The sequence below is a fragment of the Portunus trituberculatus genome, unplaced genomic scaffold (assembly GCF_017591435.1).
Source record: "Portunus trituberculatus isolate SZX2019 unplaced genomic scaffold, ASM1759143v1 PGA_scaffold_452__1_contigs__length_1072529, whole genome shotgun sequence".
Taxonomy (NCBI): Eukaryota; Metazoa; Arthropoda; class Malacostraca; order Decapoda; family Portunidae; genus Portunus; species Portunus trituberculatus.
Window position 1 is genome coordinate 287,501 of NW_025541620.1, and position 18,729 is coordinate 306,229.

Below are 18,729 nucleotides of genomic sequence, written 5' to 3' on the forward strand. Positions count from 1 at the left end.
CGAGAATGACTAACAACGTACACGTATTTGTTGCGTTAATTAGTATGTACAAGCCAAACTCATGGAGTTAAGGACTATATATATATATATATATATATATATATATATATATATATATATATATATATATATATATATATATATATAGAGAGAGAGATATAGAGAGAGAGAGAGAGAGAGAGAGAGAGAGAGAGAGAGAGAGAGAGAGAGAGAGAGATTTGTTTACAATTTCATGATATATATATATATATATATATATATATATATATATATATATATATATATATATATATATATTAGTGATGTATCGGATATCCGCCTCCGCCTCCGCCTCCGCGGATCCTCCGCGTTTTATTAACCTCCGCCTCCGCCTCCGCCTCCGCATTTTCAGATAATGAGACCTCCGCCTCCGCCTCCGCCTCCGCATTTTCAGAAAATGAGACCTCCGCCTCCGCCTCCGCCTCCGCAATTTAAAACTGCGGAGGCGCGGATGTTTACCGGTACCTGTATTTTTCGGCACACAGTTGCACCCCAAAATATAGTAAGATGTTTGTTTCATTACGGCGTAACAGTAACATGCAACTGTAGTACGCAGTACGCACATATGGCCTCTCTGACCGCGTCTGAACGTGAAACATACGCGTATACGGCTCTCATCTCATGCACCCCACCCACAGCTAATCTCGCACACTGCCAGACGTATGATTCCTCTTTTCATTGGTTGCTGCATCCGAATTATTAAGTTATAGATACTAAGTTGAATATTTCTATCCATTATGAATTCATTTTTTTTATTTTAAAGATTTAGCATTAGATCCTGATTATACCTGAAGGATAAAACACTTTTGACATCGTCTGAGACGTCTGACACGTCTCGCTATCTGCCGCCAGTGCCACCCCAGTGACCCCAAAGTTACTGCTGAACTCTGATGGTGTTGCCTACGTGTTACCCGTCAATCTCTTGCAGCAGTCATGGCTTCACGCAGCAGTAGTGCCGTAACTATAGTACTCTACTATAGTTATCCATGAATAATTCACCGGGAATATTAAGATTTTACATTGACACTGCCAAAACTTGATTACTATCTCCTATTGTACCCAAATTTGAGTGAGGGAAAGGAGTAACAGGAGTTTATTGTCGACGCAGTACCGGTACTGTAAATGGGTAAAAAAAAAAATCTGTTCCGCCTCCGCCTCCGCCTCCGCCTCCGCGGAGGTGTAGGCAACAACCTCCGCCTCCGCCTCCGCCTCCGCAAAAAACTATTCCATAACCTCCGCAACTACATCCGCATCCGCATTTTTTGAGAAACTGACCTCCGCCTCCGCCTCCGCCTCCGCGGAGCCACGAAATTTGACCTCCGATACATCACTAATATATATATATATATATATATATATATATATATATATATATATATATATATATATATATATATATATATATATATATATATATATATATATATATATATATATATATATATATATATATATATATATATATATATATATATATATATATATATATATATATATATATATATATATATATATATATATATATATATATATATATATATATATATATATATATATATATATATATATATATATATATATATATATATATATATATATATATATATATATATATATATATATATATATATATATATATATATATATATATATATATATATATATATATATATATATATATATATATATATATATATATATATATATATATATATATATATATATATATATATATATATATATATATATATATATATATATATATATATATATATATATATATATATATATATATATATATATATATATATATATATATATATATATATATATATATATATATATATATATATATATATATATATATATATATATATATATATATATATATATATATATATATATATATATATATATATATATATATATATATATATATATATATATATATATATATATATATATATATATATATATATATATATATATATATATATATATATATATATATATATATATATATATATATATATATATATATATATATATATATATATATATATATATATATATATATATATATATATATATATATATATATATATATATATATATATATATATATATATATATATATATATATATATATATATATATATATATATATATATATATATATATATATATATATATATATATATATATATATATATATATATATATATATATATATATATATATATATATATATATATATATATATATATATATATATATATATATATATATATATATATATATATATATATATATATATATATATATATATATATATATATATATATATATATATATATATATATATATATATATATATATATATATATATATATATATATATATATATATATATATATATATATATATATATATATATATATATATATATATATATATATATATATATATATATATATATATATATATATATATATATATATATATATATATATATATATATATATATATATATATATATATATATATATATATATATATATATATATATATATATATATATATATATATATATATATATATATATATATATATATATATATATATATATATATATATATATATATATATATATATATATATATATATATATATATATATATATATATATATATATATATATATATATATATATATATATATATATATATATATATATATATATATATATATATATATATATATATATATATATATATATATATATATATATATATATCTTTACCACATCCAATACAAGTACAGGCAAAAGTGATTACCAGGCAGATACTAATAACAAATAACTATTTAGCAAATATAGGTTAACAAGAAGAAAATCAACAGTTAGAAAAATAAGGGCGCAAAATAAACAACTCTTAATATTGTGAGTATGAATAACTGTTCCTACCATCAAGTCTTTTTCCAACTAACTTTCAAATTTCAATATACATATTCATTACTTTTTCTTTTCTTCTTCTGTGACCGACCTAGCCTCAAGAGCCCCAGAGACCATAAGTGTGGAGGGAGGGACGGAGGGAGGGAGGGAGGGAGGGAGGGAGACACACTGGAGAGTGGGAGGGTGAAGACTGAAGACGGATGAAGAGGGCCGGGGTGTGGGGTGAGACTGAAACTGAAGACTCTAGTGAGCAAAGTTTCCACGACTTTGTGACGCCGGTGTGAGGAGTCGGTGGAAAACTAATTAACGTCTCCAAGGATGTGTGTGTGTGTGTGTGTGTGTGTGTGTGTGTGTGTGTGTGTGTGTGTGTGTGTGTGTGTGTGTGTGTGTGTGTGTAGTCCTCGGTCGCCTGCTGGTCACCCAGCCAGTCTTTCCCATTACGGAGCGAGCTCAGAGCTCATAAACCGATCTTCGGGTAGGACTGTGTGTGTGTGTGTGTGTGTGTGTGTGTGTGTGTGTGTGTGTGTGTGTGTGTGTGTGTGTGTGTGTGTGTGTGTGTGTGTGTGTGTGTGTGTGTGTGTGTGTGTGTGTGTGTGTGTGTGTGTGTGTGTGTGTGTGTGTGTGTGTGTGTGTGTGTGTGTGTGTGTGTGTGTGTGTGTGTGTGTGTGTGTGTGTGTGTGTGTGTGTGTGTGTGTGTGTGTGTGTGTGTGTGTGTGTGTGTGTGTGTGTGTGTGTGTGTGTGTGTGTGTGTGTGTGTGTCATATTATCCCCCCCTTCACACACACACTTTACATGTTATTTTCACTTAATGGGAAAAGTGCTTAAAATCATTCGTTCTCAGTGTTCCACGCAACACTGACTATAATTGTTTTGCACAAAACTTAAAGAATTATTGCAGTCTTAAGTAAAGATTTTTTTTTTTACGGTATGGCCTATAGCGCCCGTAGACATACTTGAAGAGTGTATGTGGGGAGCGCGGTTAAGCTTCAGCCCATTAGTGGCACAGGCAATTTTATTTATTGTGATACCCATATTAGGGCCCATATCACCACCTAAACGTATCTTTGGTATAACCACCTAGAACCTGGGTATCACTGTGACATTTACTCGACACATGACATAGCTTCAAAGCGGTATGTGGTAGTATTCGAACCTACGCGTACACGTCTGCCCGATCCCACGCTCACCATCTTATTCACTACGCCACCGGCTCCCTAAATAGATAGATTAGTAAATAGATAGATAAACAAAAAAAAAAGGTAATGATTTCAAACGATTAACATTTCAGCTCAATTACCATGTTAATAAAGCTTGAAATATCTTGGAAAAACATCATTCCCTTCTCTGCAAACAGCCAGAGGCAACAATGAATAAGTAAGCAGGCCCCAATGTGGAAGAGCTAAAAAAAGATCAAGAAGGAACGAGGTGGGATGGTCTCAGGCAAGCAGGTCAAACATACCTACACGGGAGATGAATAACTGATAACTCCATTAATAAGTCACCCTGTAAAGTGGCCCTGCAACTATCAATAAGGAAAACCAGGTGTAAATATACCGATGCACCTTTGAATGCACTGCAGTATACACACACACACACACACACACACACACACACACACACACACACACACACACACACACACACACACACACACACACACACACACACAGAGAGAGAGAGAGAGAGAGAGAGAGAGAGAGAGAGAGAGAGAGAGAGAGAGAGAGAGAGAGAGAGAGAGAGAGAGAGAGAGAGAGAAACATCGCTTGCGTACGGAATGATCAGTATCAGCTCAAGGACACAGAAACAGACCAGGGATACAGGTTTTCCGTCTCCTCCAGCACGAATCACAGAGCGCCACTGCTGCTACGTTCAAGTAAGCCTAGATTACCCTACTTCAGTCTCATCTATGTGGCGCCAAATGGACCATAAACACTACCTCCCGTGAACTTTTACATCCTATCACACCAACAATAAAGGACGACTTTTTTTCTACATTCCAAGGTGTTGCTAAAATGTACAGCTGCTTCAAATAGTGACATCACATAATCTCAAATATTTTATGGCATATACTTTTTTGTATGAAATCGGGATTTTCTCTGGCCCAGGCCAACAGAATATACAAAAAATGCTCAGTGAGGTGCCAGTCCTTCAAGAGAACAGTGAAATGGATTGTAAAAAGTTAGAGAATGGGTATCTTGAATCCTGTTTCTAGAAAGAGTTCAAGTCATACGAAGGGAAAATAAAAAACGGAAATATGCAGAGTCCTAAAGATTATTGGCACTGAACCACTGTCTCTACGCATAAGCATTACAAAAGTAGTTGAATGTATACATGAAAATTAATTAAAGAGCGTATCTTTTACTATTAGAATATTACACATTTTCTGTCAAAAAGAAATTTTCCGGATCAGCGCCAGCCAGGACACATTTTACACTTAACCTATTTTTCAACACAGTTTCCAATAAAAGTACAATTATCCTTAATGAAAGCAATTAGAGTATGTGGCGAGGTACAATAAGTGTAGTGCTGCGACTCGCTCACTCGTAAACGCGCTCACCTGATACCACACCCCTTCTTTCTATGCTACATGCGGCTGCCACTCTCCTCTACTGACACGCGATAGGCATACAAAAAAAAAAATATATATATATACAACGAAAAAAATACACTGAGGAGACGATTAATGTGGAAACTGCTCTCTCTCTCTCTCTCTCTCTCTCTCTCTCTCTCTCTCTCTCTCTCTCTCTCTCTCTCATTTCCTTCCCTACTTATCTTGATTCCTCTCTACTTTAACTTTTTTCTTTCGCTTTTTCATCATGAGTTCTCTCTCTCTCTCTCTCTCTCTCTCTCTCTCTCTCTCTCTCTCTCTCTCTCTCTCTCTCTCACTGCCACAAGTCTACGACGCTCTTAACCCATAAAGGCGCTGTATAATGCTTTTCGTTACTCTCCGTACTGGAAGCCATTGACCAGCCGGTCTCCCTGCAGTGTTACGCTTTATGAAGCGAGAAACAACTTACGGACACGTGTGCTTCCCCTTATCCACTCGACACACACACACACACACACACACGCACACACACACACACACACACGTACACACACACACACACACACACACACGTACACACACACACACACACACACACACACACACACACACACACACACACACACACACACACACGTACACACACACACACACACACACACACACACACACACACGTATGTACGATGCATGCTAACTGTATAGCTGAGTCACGACTTCCGCTCTCACCTCTATATATAACCTCCACCTCAGCGGTGAGCACGGAGCCGATGTGACGATGATGCCATTCAGCTTTGAGGAAAATCGATCGTCTATTTACATCACACTGTTTTTAGTGATACAATGTTAAGATATAAAGGGCGATTCCAAGTACAAGTATAACTCTATAATCTCTAATGTTGTGTGCTTACATGCAATTTGTTAAAGAAAAATTATATGATCTATATATAGAGTGATTCCATATACAAGTCTCATTCATTATCCTTATTATATTTGGCTATATACAGGTGTATTTAGTTATCTGAGCTGTGTCTTTATTTTACAACAAAAAGATCAAACATTTCATAAACAAGTTGAAATATAGACAAAAACTGTATTAAGCATTCCATCTTCCACACATAACCACTTAAATGATTTCACTCACTTCTATTCGTATCGTTTCTATTCTTACGTCCTAGTCAGGCCAGCAAGACTCAGATAATCACTGGCGGTTGATTGCAGCCACAGTGATGGTACATTTCAGCTTCTAATGCAGCTGATTTCCACATGATTTTCCTTTACGTTTCCATTATTCGGAAAATGTTCACATCTCGCCGCCATCACATCCACAAAACTTTGCGTCTCCACTGATTGAGTCACATTGGTGGTACTCTTTTCACCACTTCTTACATACATGATTGCTTCAGCAGGACGATTATGCCAAGGAAAAAATAAAACACACACACACACACACACTGACGGGTGGTCAGACAGACAGACAGACAGACAGGGACACACACACACACACACACACACACACACACACACACACACACACACACACACACACACACACACACACACACACACACACACACACACACACACACACACACACACACACACACACACACACACACACACACACACACACACACACACACACACACACACACACACACACACACACACACAGAGACACAGAGAGAGAGAGAGAGAGAGAGAGAGAGAGAGAGAGAGAGAGAGAGAGAGAGAGAGAGAGAGAGAGAGAGAGAGAGAGAGAGAGAGAGAGAGAGAGAGAGAGAGAGAGAGAGAGAGAGAGAGAGAGAGAGAGAGAGAGAGAGAGAGAGAGAGAGAAACAGAGAAACAGATACACACACACACACACACACACACACACACACACACACACACACACACTGAACAAAATATACGTATGAAAGAACGCTTGGAGCTATTACAATATTCTGAACTTGAGAGAGAGAGAGAGAGAGAGAGAGAGAGAGAGAGAGAGAGTCCCTTCTGACCCACTGACTATTACATTTTTCGGAAGTTTCAAACTGACATTTCCACACAGAGTCGCACTTCAAATGCCAATTCCAAAGATTTTCTCGTATTTATCGCATCTTTTCACAAATATTCCCACTCCAACCCGATTTGTGTAAAATCAATATCAACGATATTCTCGATTTTCTAATAATCCTTCATATGGTGTGTGTGTGTGTGTGTGTGTGTGTGTGTGTGTGTGTGTGTGTGTTGGTACGGGTGTGTAACTCTCAACATTTCTAAAGGCCCCTGACGCTTTTAGGTGTTCCGTTTCGGCGTCCTGCTCACAACGTGGCGTGGGCAAGGTGGCGGTGTTTTCATGGCACACTGGCCCCCAGCTAGACAACTAGAACTAGCATCCACCGCTTTCTTGCTTTGATCACTATGCAATGTTTTTTTTTTTTTTTTATCCAAACGTGTGACATTTGAAAGAATTTACCTTTCAGTAATCTTTAAATATCTTTTTAGAAACTCACAAACACAGATGGAATGTTTTTTTTTTTTTTTTCATGGTCTTGGAAAAGATAGTGTGCTTTTGCACTGTTTGATAGAAAGCGACCATGATTACTCGGCGTCGCGTGGAACACTTCTACCGATTCTGCCATGATGGTGGAATACAATCATGCAACACAATAATGACGAAATATACAACTTATGCATCTGGTTTTCTCAAAACGAACAGGTTTTCTTTCTTTAGATTTTGCTCTCGCTTTTTTCAAGCAAGACTGCATAGTCTGCTTTCACAAGTATTTTTTGCTGCAAGAAACACTCCACACTTTTTCCGGAAGTTTGCAATTTTTTTCAATGTTTTTCTTTTTTCACAAAACTTGAACGCATGTTTTTCAATACAAAAATCGATTTCTAATTTAAATTATTTTGTCGCAAGCTGCTCAACACTTTCTGTATTCCTGAACTCTTCCCTGATCCAGCTTTAATGTACCATAATTAGCTTTTTACCTTCTCAGCTTAAACATGAGGTAGATAACCTCACAGTCTGCACATGAATCTCAAGGCGAGCTTGATACCATGAATACCTTTTATGAGGCCAAGATGAAGGTAAGGTGACGATAATTACCTGCATGCAAGTCATGTGCTGCATACCAGTAGCTTCCTGGTCATTTACCTGGAAAGAAATTACAGACGTCATGTACGCATACAAAATAGAATACCAGTAATGCATCAAGCATGCAAGTATACCATTCATACATGTACAAAGTCAGCATTCCAGTTATACGAATTATCAAGCAAATAACACATCAATATCAAAGGTATACAAACTGAAAGACACACTTCACTACACATCAGTACACGTAGAATTCTTATACATCAACAACACATACACACGCTCTCACACATGCAAAAAAAAAAAAAAAAAAAAAATAGATAAGTAAATATATGAATATAAATATAAACAAAAGAACTAAAATAAACAAAAATAAACAAACATCATAGATACACAAACTGGCAGCACATATTTAGTCCTCATCATTGCACATACCGTATACCAAACTGCACATACCAAACACACACACACACACACACACGCGCGCGCGCGCAAGGACAACATACAAGTCCTAAGAATGATCAACCAAATAGCACCAGAGTAGCAGCAGCGCACCACTTTCACATCAGAGGTAGGAAGTGGGAGCAGGTGGGCGTAATGGCGCCTCCCTAGCACACCGACACACCACCTGCCCAATCACGGCGCGCCACCTGCAGCAGACACAGGAAGACGAGGGCAAGACGATGCAAGGGTTCATTCTCACTCTTTATGTACTGCATGCTGCATTTTTACTGATTACTTATGTTTCATATATTATTCTTTACATAAAATATTAGTGCAATATTTTATGTTTAATTTTTCTGCATATGAAGGCCAAGGACACATCATGGCCGCGCCGTCGCGCCCCAGTGTGTCTCAGGGTTGGAGTAATTGTAATTATAATCTAATTGAAATGTAATTAATTACATTAAAGTATGTAATTGTAATCGTAATTGTAATTGGATGTAGAACTTAATGAAGTAATTGTAATTATAATTAATTACATTATAAAGTAATTGTAATTTAATTGTAATTGTGAAAAAAGTCAGTCATACTAAAATTCTGATAATCCTTGTTTTTTACTGGAAAGAAGCACCACATGCGATGAGTCCAGTGAAGAATCTTGCAAGAGATGTATTAGGGTGTACTGCTACATCAGCTCCATCTGAACGAGTTTTTAGCATTGCAGGAAACTATTTTACTGCAAACAGAGCTCAACTTGGGGTCTCTTCTCTCAGATCAATGATAATGATCAAGTGTAACAGTGAGTTGTTTAAAAAACTACCATCCAGTGCAACCGCTCAGATATAAGTTATCCTACCACCTGCAACTTTTTCAAAAATGAAATGGCAATTTAGTTTTTACAAGCCTGTCAGTAGATTTGCTTTTATCCATGCATTCAAAACTACAAGAATTAAATCCTAAATCAGTCTTTTTTCCTATTTACATAACTTGTTGCACTACTGTTTATTTAAAGGAGGAAATACCTTTAATCACAGGAAATTCTTAATATATTTGTTTCAAAGTAGTGTTGTAATTTTTCAATAAATAACAACAGTACGATACTAATGCTTTTCTTTTCAACCAAAGCTTACTATTGGAAGCTAGGTAATTATAATTGTAATTATAATTGACAGTCTGTTGTAGTAATTGTAATTGTAATTGAAATTCACATGAGTAATTGTAATTATAATTAAAATTTAAAGTTTTAATAATATAATTGTAATTGTAATTAAGATTTTGAATTGTAATTACTCCAACCCTGGTGTGTGTGTGTGTGTGTGTGTGTGTGTGTGTGTGTGTGTGTGTGTGTGTGTGTGTGTGTGTGTGTGTGTGTGTGCGTGCGTGTGTGTGTGTGTGTGTGTGTGTGTGTGTGTGTGTGTGTGTGTGTGTGTGTGTGTGTGTGTAAGATATTACATTATACTGATAAGACGACTTCTCAACTACAGCCATCACCTCCACCATGAACGCCACGCCACCGCCACCGACGCCCCATCAGCAACAGCAACAATAATCTTAAAACAGTAATTATTATGAAGTTTTTAAAAATGTATGTTACACGTTTTACATCGATTCATGCCTAAAATATTGAAGATAATACTAGGAATAGTTTTAAAGTCTAATTTTAAGAAATGTTATCTGAAAACATTTGACGTACAGGAAGATGGACAAATAGCTATCACTGATCATTTACCTTCATGTACTTTAGTCACTTTTCATATATCGAACATTTAATCTATTTTCTTATCTATTTTTCTATTCTTTCTCTTCACTTACTTCCCATTTCTAAGTTTAATTTCATAAATTAAGCAAACTAAGAAAATTTTATTCATTTAATCTGCCTAGAAAAAAAGGTTTCCTTGAGAAGCGTTTTTACAATACATTTATATTTATATATATATATATATATATATATATATATATATATATATATATATATATATATATATATATATATATTATATTATCAATTATCATCACCATCATTATTATTATTATTATTATCATTAAGATAAACTGAAAAATCTAAAAGCCATCAACATGTGTGAGGTAGTTACAGCACTTCCCATCTCTCACGGTCAAGGGAAACACAAACACAAACAGACACAGACACAGACACACACACACACACACACACACACACACACACACAAACAAACAAACAAACAAACAAACAAACAAACAAACAAACAAACACACACACACACACACACACACACACACACACACACACAAAAGGAATAAATAAAATAAAATACAACTGTTGTTATGATCATGATCATACTGGTATTGATCCAATGTGAGGCATTTCCTAGTCTTGTCCTATCATCTAGACCTTTCTTTTGTCTCCCTTCCTTGAATCATTACAGTTAATCTCTCTTGGTGTCATCTGGTTGCTAACCGCGCCACGCCACGCCCTGCCGCCTCCCACTTCCCAGTATGCACCATGGCTTTGTGGCTCTAAGAACTGTTTAGACTTGCATCTCTTTCGTGACCTCCCTAGGAAAGTCAGGAATCCACATTATTGCTGCACATCTCAATATACGTTTAAGGCTCCTAAAAGCTTTCCAGCAATATAGAGAGAGTGGTCTTTTATATTTAATAGATATTTCGTGATCTCTGATCTAATTGTCTTTACACTGTTCAAACCGGCCTGTCATTTCCGTGAATGTTTAAGACTCCCTGAGAGGCTTTCAATGTGATTAAAATGAGTTATGATGGTGAAATATTCATTTTCGAATTGAAAAGTTGCAATCGACACATAATGAATTCTGACTCATCTGTGGCCAGATCCCAATCCAGCTGCCAAATTTCATCCGATATGAAGCGACAGGTTGGCTGTCAAGGGCACGCAACTGGACACCCCACATCACCACACACACACACACACACACACACACACACCGCGTAGTGTAGTGGTTAGCACGCTCGACTCACACTCGAGAGGGTCCGGGTTCGAATCCCGGAGGCGGCGAGGCAAATGGGCAAGCCTCTTAATGTGTAGCCCCTGTTCACCTAGCAGTAAATAGGTACGGGATGTAACTCGAGGGGTTGTGGCCTCGCTTTCCCGGTGTGTGGAGTGTGTTGTGGTCTCAGTCCTACCCGGAGATCGATCTATGAGCTCTGAGCTTGCTACGTAATGGGGAAGACTGGCTGGGTGACCAGCAGACGACCGTGGTATATTACACACACAGACACACGGACGGACGGCCGCAAAAAGTGAAGAACGGACGGATATTTCGATTGCATTTTTGATGACTCATTTTGAAGTTTGGAGAAATACTTCAATATGGAATAAAAAAAAACCCACGAAATAATTAATACAAAATAAGTAAATACATTGATAAATGTGAATTGAAATAAAATAAGACAGTTCTTTCTGCTTACTCTCGTGAAGTGTCCCTGAGGCTTTCACATATTTTCTATTTCTATCAACTTATTTATTTCTTACCCCTTAAAATTTACGTACACTTGTTCACTACAGACTGCATTCTATGTGGTAAATAATGAAGAGCAGAAAATAGGATATTTCAGAAAAGCTACTAGTGTTACTGACACGCCAAAGCCATAAAGCATTATCTTTACATCATGGTGAAGTCCCCATTATTCTTTAAACCCTAATGAGATTTCCAAATGCAGGTCACGGACAATTAAGACTCAGTTCCGCGCAGCTGACTTCTATTTTTATTCTTTTAAAGAAAACGTGTGGCCATTTAGCAGAATTCATCACACCATGTCATAAATTACATTCACAATTCCTATAGAAAACTCATGGACCAGACAGAACAAACTTCCTGACTAGTACACACCTTAATATTCCGTGGATATTTTCACCTGTGTGTGTGTGTGTGTGTGTGTGTGTGTGTGTGTGTGTGTGTGTGTGTGTGTGTGTGTGTGTGTGTGTGTGTGTGTGAGCGTGCGTGCGTCGTGCGTGCGTGCATGCGTGCCTACGTGCCTGCGTGCATGCGTGCCTGCGTGCATGCGTGGTGCATGCGTGCCTGCGTGCATGCGTCGTGCATGCGTGCCTGCGTGCATGCGTCGTGCGTGCGTGCCTGCGTGCATGCGTGGTGCATGCGTGGTGCATGCGTGCCTGCGTGCATGCGTCGTGCGTGCGTGCGTAGTTCAGAGTGTTCATATCAAACAATGTTTGGTTCCCCCCAGTTTACTCCCTCGCTACATTCATTCTATGTCTGTCTGTCTGTCTGTCTCTCTCTCCTTAATCTTTTGTCGGAGATGTAAGTGACGTGAGGTCTTGCTCGTTGCAGGCTGACAGACAGAATTTGTTAGTCTGTCATGCAATGTCTAGTGGGGACACTAATGGGGGTCTGGCAGATGGCGGTGATAAGGACGAGTACCAACTGTAGTGGTCTAGCCGATGTTGCAGTAGCCTGATGAGCGGGTTGTGGTTGGGGCGGCAGGGGAATGAGCTGAGGCTGGGTTGACAACTTTGAAGAATGCTGTATACGTGTGTATCAGGCAGTGCTCTTTGAAGAATGCTGTATACGTGTGTATCAGTCAGTGCTCTTTGCCTCAGCAGCCAATAAATACAACTACACCTACGATATCACACTGAACAAATATTTAATTAATTTATTTATTTTTTATTTGTTTTATCGCTCTCTATCAAACTTCTATTTACGTAAATATTTACAATAATAATTACAAATGAATATACATTTTATAGATAGTCTGGAAAGACTTAGGTGGAGGTTCTGCTGTTCTTGCCAGTCACGTTGGCTTGTCCTTTTTAATGATAATTGCAAATTTTGATGTGATTTATGTAAGGCAGTGTGTGTCTGTAAAGCCTCTTAACGGCAGATTATCTAAACATTTTCTATTAGTTTAATGTCACACCTCTATGCGTACAGCTCACTCGTATAGACAATGTCAAGTACCAGCATGCAGCTATAGAACGCATTACTTTTGTAATAAATCTTCGCTAACAAAAGAAAAAAAAAAAAAAGCAGGCTGCGCTCCACACCAGTAATTCACATCTACTACTCACGAAATCGTCAATGATACACCACACTAACCAACAGCATGGCTTATGTTGTAATCATTATGTTTTGTGAGGAGCCATTTAGTAACTAGGAAATTACCTAATAGCAGTAAAATTCCCATAAGCAGTATTCATTGCAACATCAAGGGCCGCCTGAAGAAGTAGGAGGCTGAAGAAAGGAAAGAAGGAAAAAAGGATATCAGCGGTCACTTTTTCTTCGAGACTTCAGAAATTTTGAGTCTCTCGGGAGGAGTCAGCGGGAAGTTGCCAGTTCAACTTTTAAACTTATTAAGAGTTTGAAGACTTGTATGATTTCAGAGAGAGAGAGAGAGAGAGAGAGAGAGAGAGAGAGAGAGAGAGAGAGAGAGAGAGAGAGAGAGAGAGAGAAATACCTAACTGTAAAGTAGTCTGTCACTCTCAATCGTTCCGCCTTTCTGCTTCCCCAATTCACTTAAAAAATCAGCACAAAAAATATAAGAAACTAAACTGACTTAGAATCTTGGGAGTTTTATTTCCACTAAGATGGATAGGGAAAACGTGAATCGGAAAATAATTTATCAATTTATTATTCTTGTCTGCAATCGTTGACCAGCCTTCTTTTTATCGTGACAAAAACATGGAGATGAATATAAACTTTAAATAAAAAACTAATCTAAGGAAAAGTTTAGGGCTGTGTGTGCAACGTCCTTTCTAGCAAAATTAGTACAGTGAGTCTTTATAGAAAATGAATTTGATCTTTATTAATTGACTTATGGAATCCGGTTCTTTTTGTTTAGAAGACTGACTCATACAGCAATGTAAAAGATATACGTTCCAGGATGCAGGTTTTAAGACGGAAAAAACAAGACGATAGATATATATACTTGATAAAAGTCAAGTTCCTATATCCACATTCCAAGATCAAGTTAAATGGAAAAAAAGAAAGACAAACCAGTTTTTGAATGACCAAAACTCAGTAAAGTATTGAGCCAGCCTGAAATCAGGAAACTTGTCTTACTCTGGTCTTAATTATCTATCTTAAATCACTAATATATAAAAGAGACGATCTTATCTTTATATGTATGTTTTTTTATGTTTATAAGACCATGTGAACAAACAATACGTCACTGCAAACATCTCCCGAAGGACAACCATGATGCATCCTACCAGACAACATAATCGTCGACATCACTTACAACAACTATTGGTGTCCTTGCTTGCTGCTTCAATGGGCGCCTCAGATTCTAGCCGTCAGATAAACGCCATCAACTGGCCAGTCCACGTGCCCAGGGAGAAAAATATACCCCATGAAATAAAAGCCGTGGAGACGAAATTACTACAATAAATTTCTCTGCTAAGCCCCTGTGCATGCCTCTCCTCACACGGCCAGAAAGCTGACTGCTCGTGTTAAAAATTGTTTCCACGTTAATCAATATATAACAAGAATTATTCCGATAAGACAGGTCCTCATTTCTAGAATAATAGTAACTACAAGTAGAGCCGTGGCGTGCCATCTACAGCAGTCCCGATGGTGCCTCGTAATTCATCCTCATGGGTGCTAAGGATCGTTAAGGACTTGTAGGGAACAATGTCTAGTCTAACAAATACCTTTTCAAATAATCACAGTGCCATCACTAAGTTTTTAGCGTCATTCTTAAAGCTATACAAGAGCCTTGTCTTGTAATAAACTACAGATGAACTGTATATTCCATCTAAAGAGTCTGCACTTATTCTTGGGAACCTTCTTGCTAAAGTTCCGCCACGAAATGAGCATAACGTAGAAGGGGGGATCATCACATCACAGTTTAGTCGCAAAAATTACAACTGCTAAATTGTGCAAATGAGATGGTAAACAAGATGCGCTACGTCCTGTCAACACGCCACCAGCTACCCAACAGCATGCTCGAAATGTGTAGAGCGAGTTAAACCGTAACAAAGTAATTGGACGGTTCAGTGGCGGGAGGCAATAAATACGGTTACAGGAACAGTCACAAAAACACCACTTACTTTATGTTCTTCACAAGGCCTGGTTTTCCTCGAACAGCAGACATGAGTAAGGAATAACACTGGTGACAAAAGACCAGCTATCTCCGCTATTAAAATGTTCCTACACAGAGAAAAATAAAGTAGTCCTTCCCTTCAGCAAAAGTTCGAAAAACAAAAAAAGACAAGTATAAGCTGCCGAAAAATATTTTATGAAGCTTTTGCAAGACACCCTCGAGCTTTAAGTTTGAGACAAGGGAATGCGTGGCGCACGCCCTCACCAACCACAAGGTGGTGGTGCGTAGTGTTCGGTGCACTAAGCACATCCTTGTGGAATTTTTTTTTTGTGTACGTGAGTGCTCGCGCGCGCGCGTTTGTGTGTGTGTGTGTGTGTGTGTGTGTGTGTGTGTGTGTGTGTGTGTGTGTGTGTGTGGAAAACAAACACTACAAATCCTAATCAGTAACTAACTAAAATCATATCAAATAAGACCAACTGTGAAAGAGAAGTGCAGGCATATTCTGTCCACCTCTCTAACGCAAGAGTTAACCATGCAGTACTCTCGATCATTCATTCCTTTCTCTGCTAAATTCCGGAATTCCCTGCCTGCTTCTGTATTTCCATTTATCTATGACCAGAACTCATGTGGCTTTCTTGTTTGATCGTTTTTGTTGTTCGTGGCCAGTTTTCTTCTTAAGTGAAAAAATAAAAACAAGCAACAAAAACTAAGTCTTACGTATAAGAGAAATTCCCTTCCTACAACTATATTCGATTCTACCATAACAATACATAGAGAATCGTTACCCTTGCAATGTTCAATATTTCAATACACTGGTAACGGATCAAGAGTTATTTCCAAGGTCTCTTTGGATGGGCTGAAGCGATTATATTGTTGGATCCACTGAAAAAATATGAAGCTTTACATACGTCATTCGTGAAGGAACATTAAACACATTATACACACGCTTTATTATTAAATTTCACAGGACTCCATTCAAATTCATTCGCCTATCTATCCGTTACCACTAGATGATCTTCTGGGTTTTGCTATCATAAAGAAGATAACGAAAGACGCTCTAAGTGTCAGGAAGCCAAAACATGAAAGCAAACACTGCTCCATCGTTACCTTTCAGTGCTCCAATCGCAGTGTTTCCGTCGCTGGCAGGTTGCAGAATAAAAAGTTTGAGTCTCGTTCGCTGCTTTACAAAACATCATGTTCAATATTTACACAGGGGACCAAGGCGCGAGGCACGAGACGGGAAATGTCTTTTAGGCACGACTTCTCTCACGAGAATTGGAGGAAGCAACAAGAAGCAAAGCGCTGGTTTTAGACGTTGAGCTCAGCATGAGACAGGATGCTAGATTCAAAATGCGACATGCAGTGTTGAACAGTAACGATTACGGGGCGCTCTCGGGGAAAATGTTGTAAGCCATTAAGAATTATTACATTATTGCGTCAAAAAAAGTACATGAAGTATCTTGTATAAATAATAACAAAAACAATAGTAACAATAACAATGAAATTAATAACGATATCAATAAAACACAATAAAAATAATAAGTCATAACAACAACAACAACAACATAACAGCAACAACAACAGTATCATCATCACCATATCATTACTGTCCATAACTCCGCAGAGGTGTCACGCGTAGGGAGACAACTCAATAATGCATCTCCAGATCTGAGTGGCAAGGGACGTACGTGATGAGATTACTGCAAGATCGGACACCTCACAACACTTAGTACATTCAAATCACACACAAGCACACACATACGGCTCGCCCTTCTTTCACCTTCCTACACAACAAAAATTCTCAATACTTCAGCTCATGACAAGAATTACATAACGAGAAAACTACGGTAATACAATACGAACGAAATGCAACTAAGCACCGACCATTCTTTACCTTGCGCCGATACATTCCGATATTCTCCAGCCTTGATTTAGCGCATACCCCAGAATTCCGAACCAAAACCATATACCTTTGAAATAACTCTATCCCGTTTGTCAACATAAAGGGAAAAAATACAGGCAAAGTAATACGCTATCAACACAAAGGTGAGATGTTCATATACAGGGCTGACCCGCTCTCTCTTATTTGCATCATACCCACGGCACTTTTTTTTTTTTTTTCCATACGTCCCGAATAGTCAAACTGCAACAGTGAGTTGGGTCCCAGTTCCCATTATTTTTTTTCTACTCCAACCAAACCCTCTACATCCGGGGATTGTTCAGGATTTTCTCTCTCTGACATCTTACAATCAGGCAGGCAACGTACTGGCGCGCGCGAGCGAGCGAGCGAGAGAGAGAGAGAGAGAGAGAGAGAGAGAGAGAGAGAGAGAGAGAGAGAGAGAGAGAGAGAGAGAGATTGTTTCCCTTACACAGCTGCACAGACTATCACCAGTCCCTTTGTAAGCAAACAGGCACCCACTAACTCATGAAAACACACACGCAACACACCACACTATACCGCACACCACACCACACCACAATACACCACACTCAAACAGACAGACTTAAAAAGAGGAACGCAGCTATTAGTAAAAACACACACACACACACACAACACACACATACACATACACACACACCACACACACACACACGGTAAGAGAGCAAAGCAAAATGACCGTAAAATATTTAAGCAAGGAATATT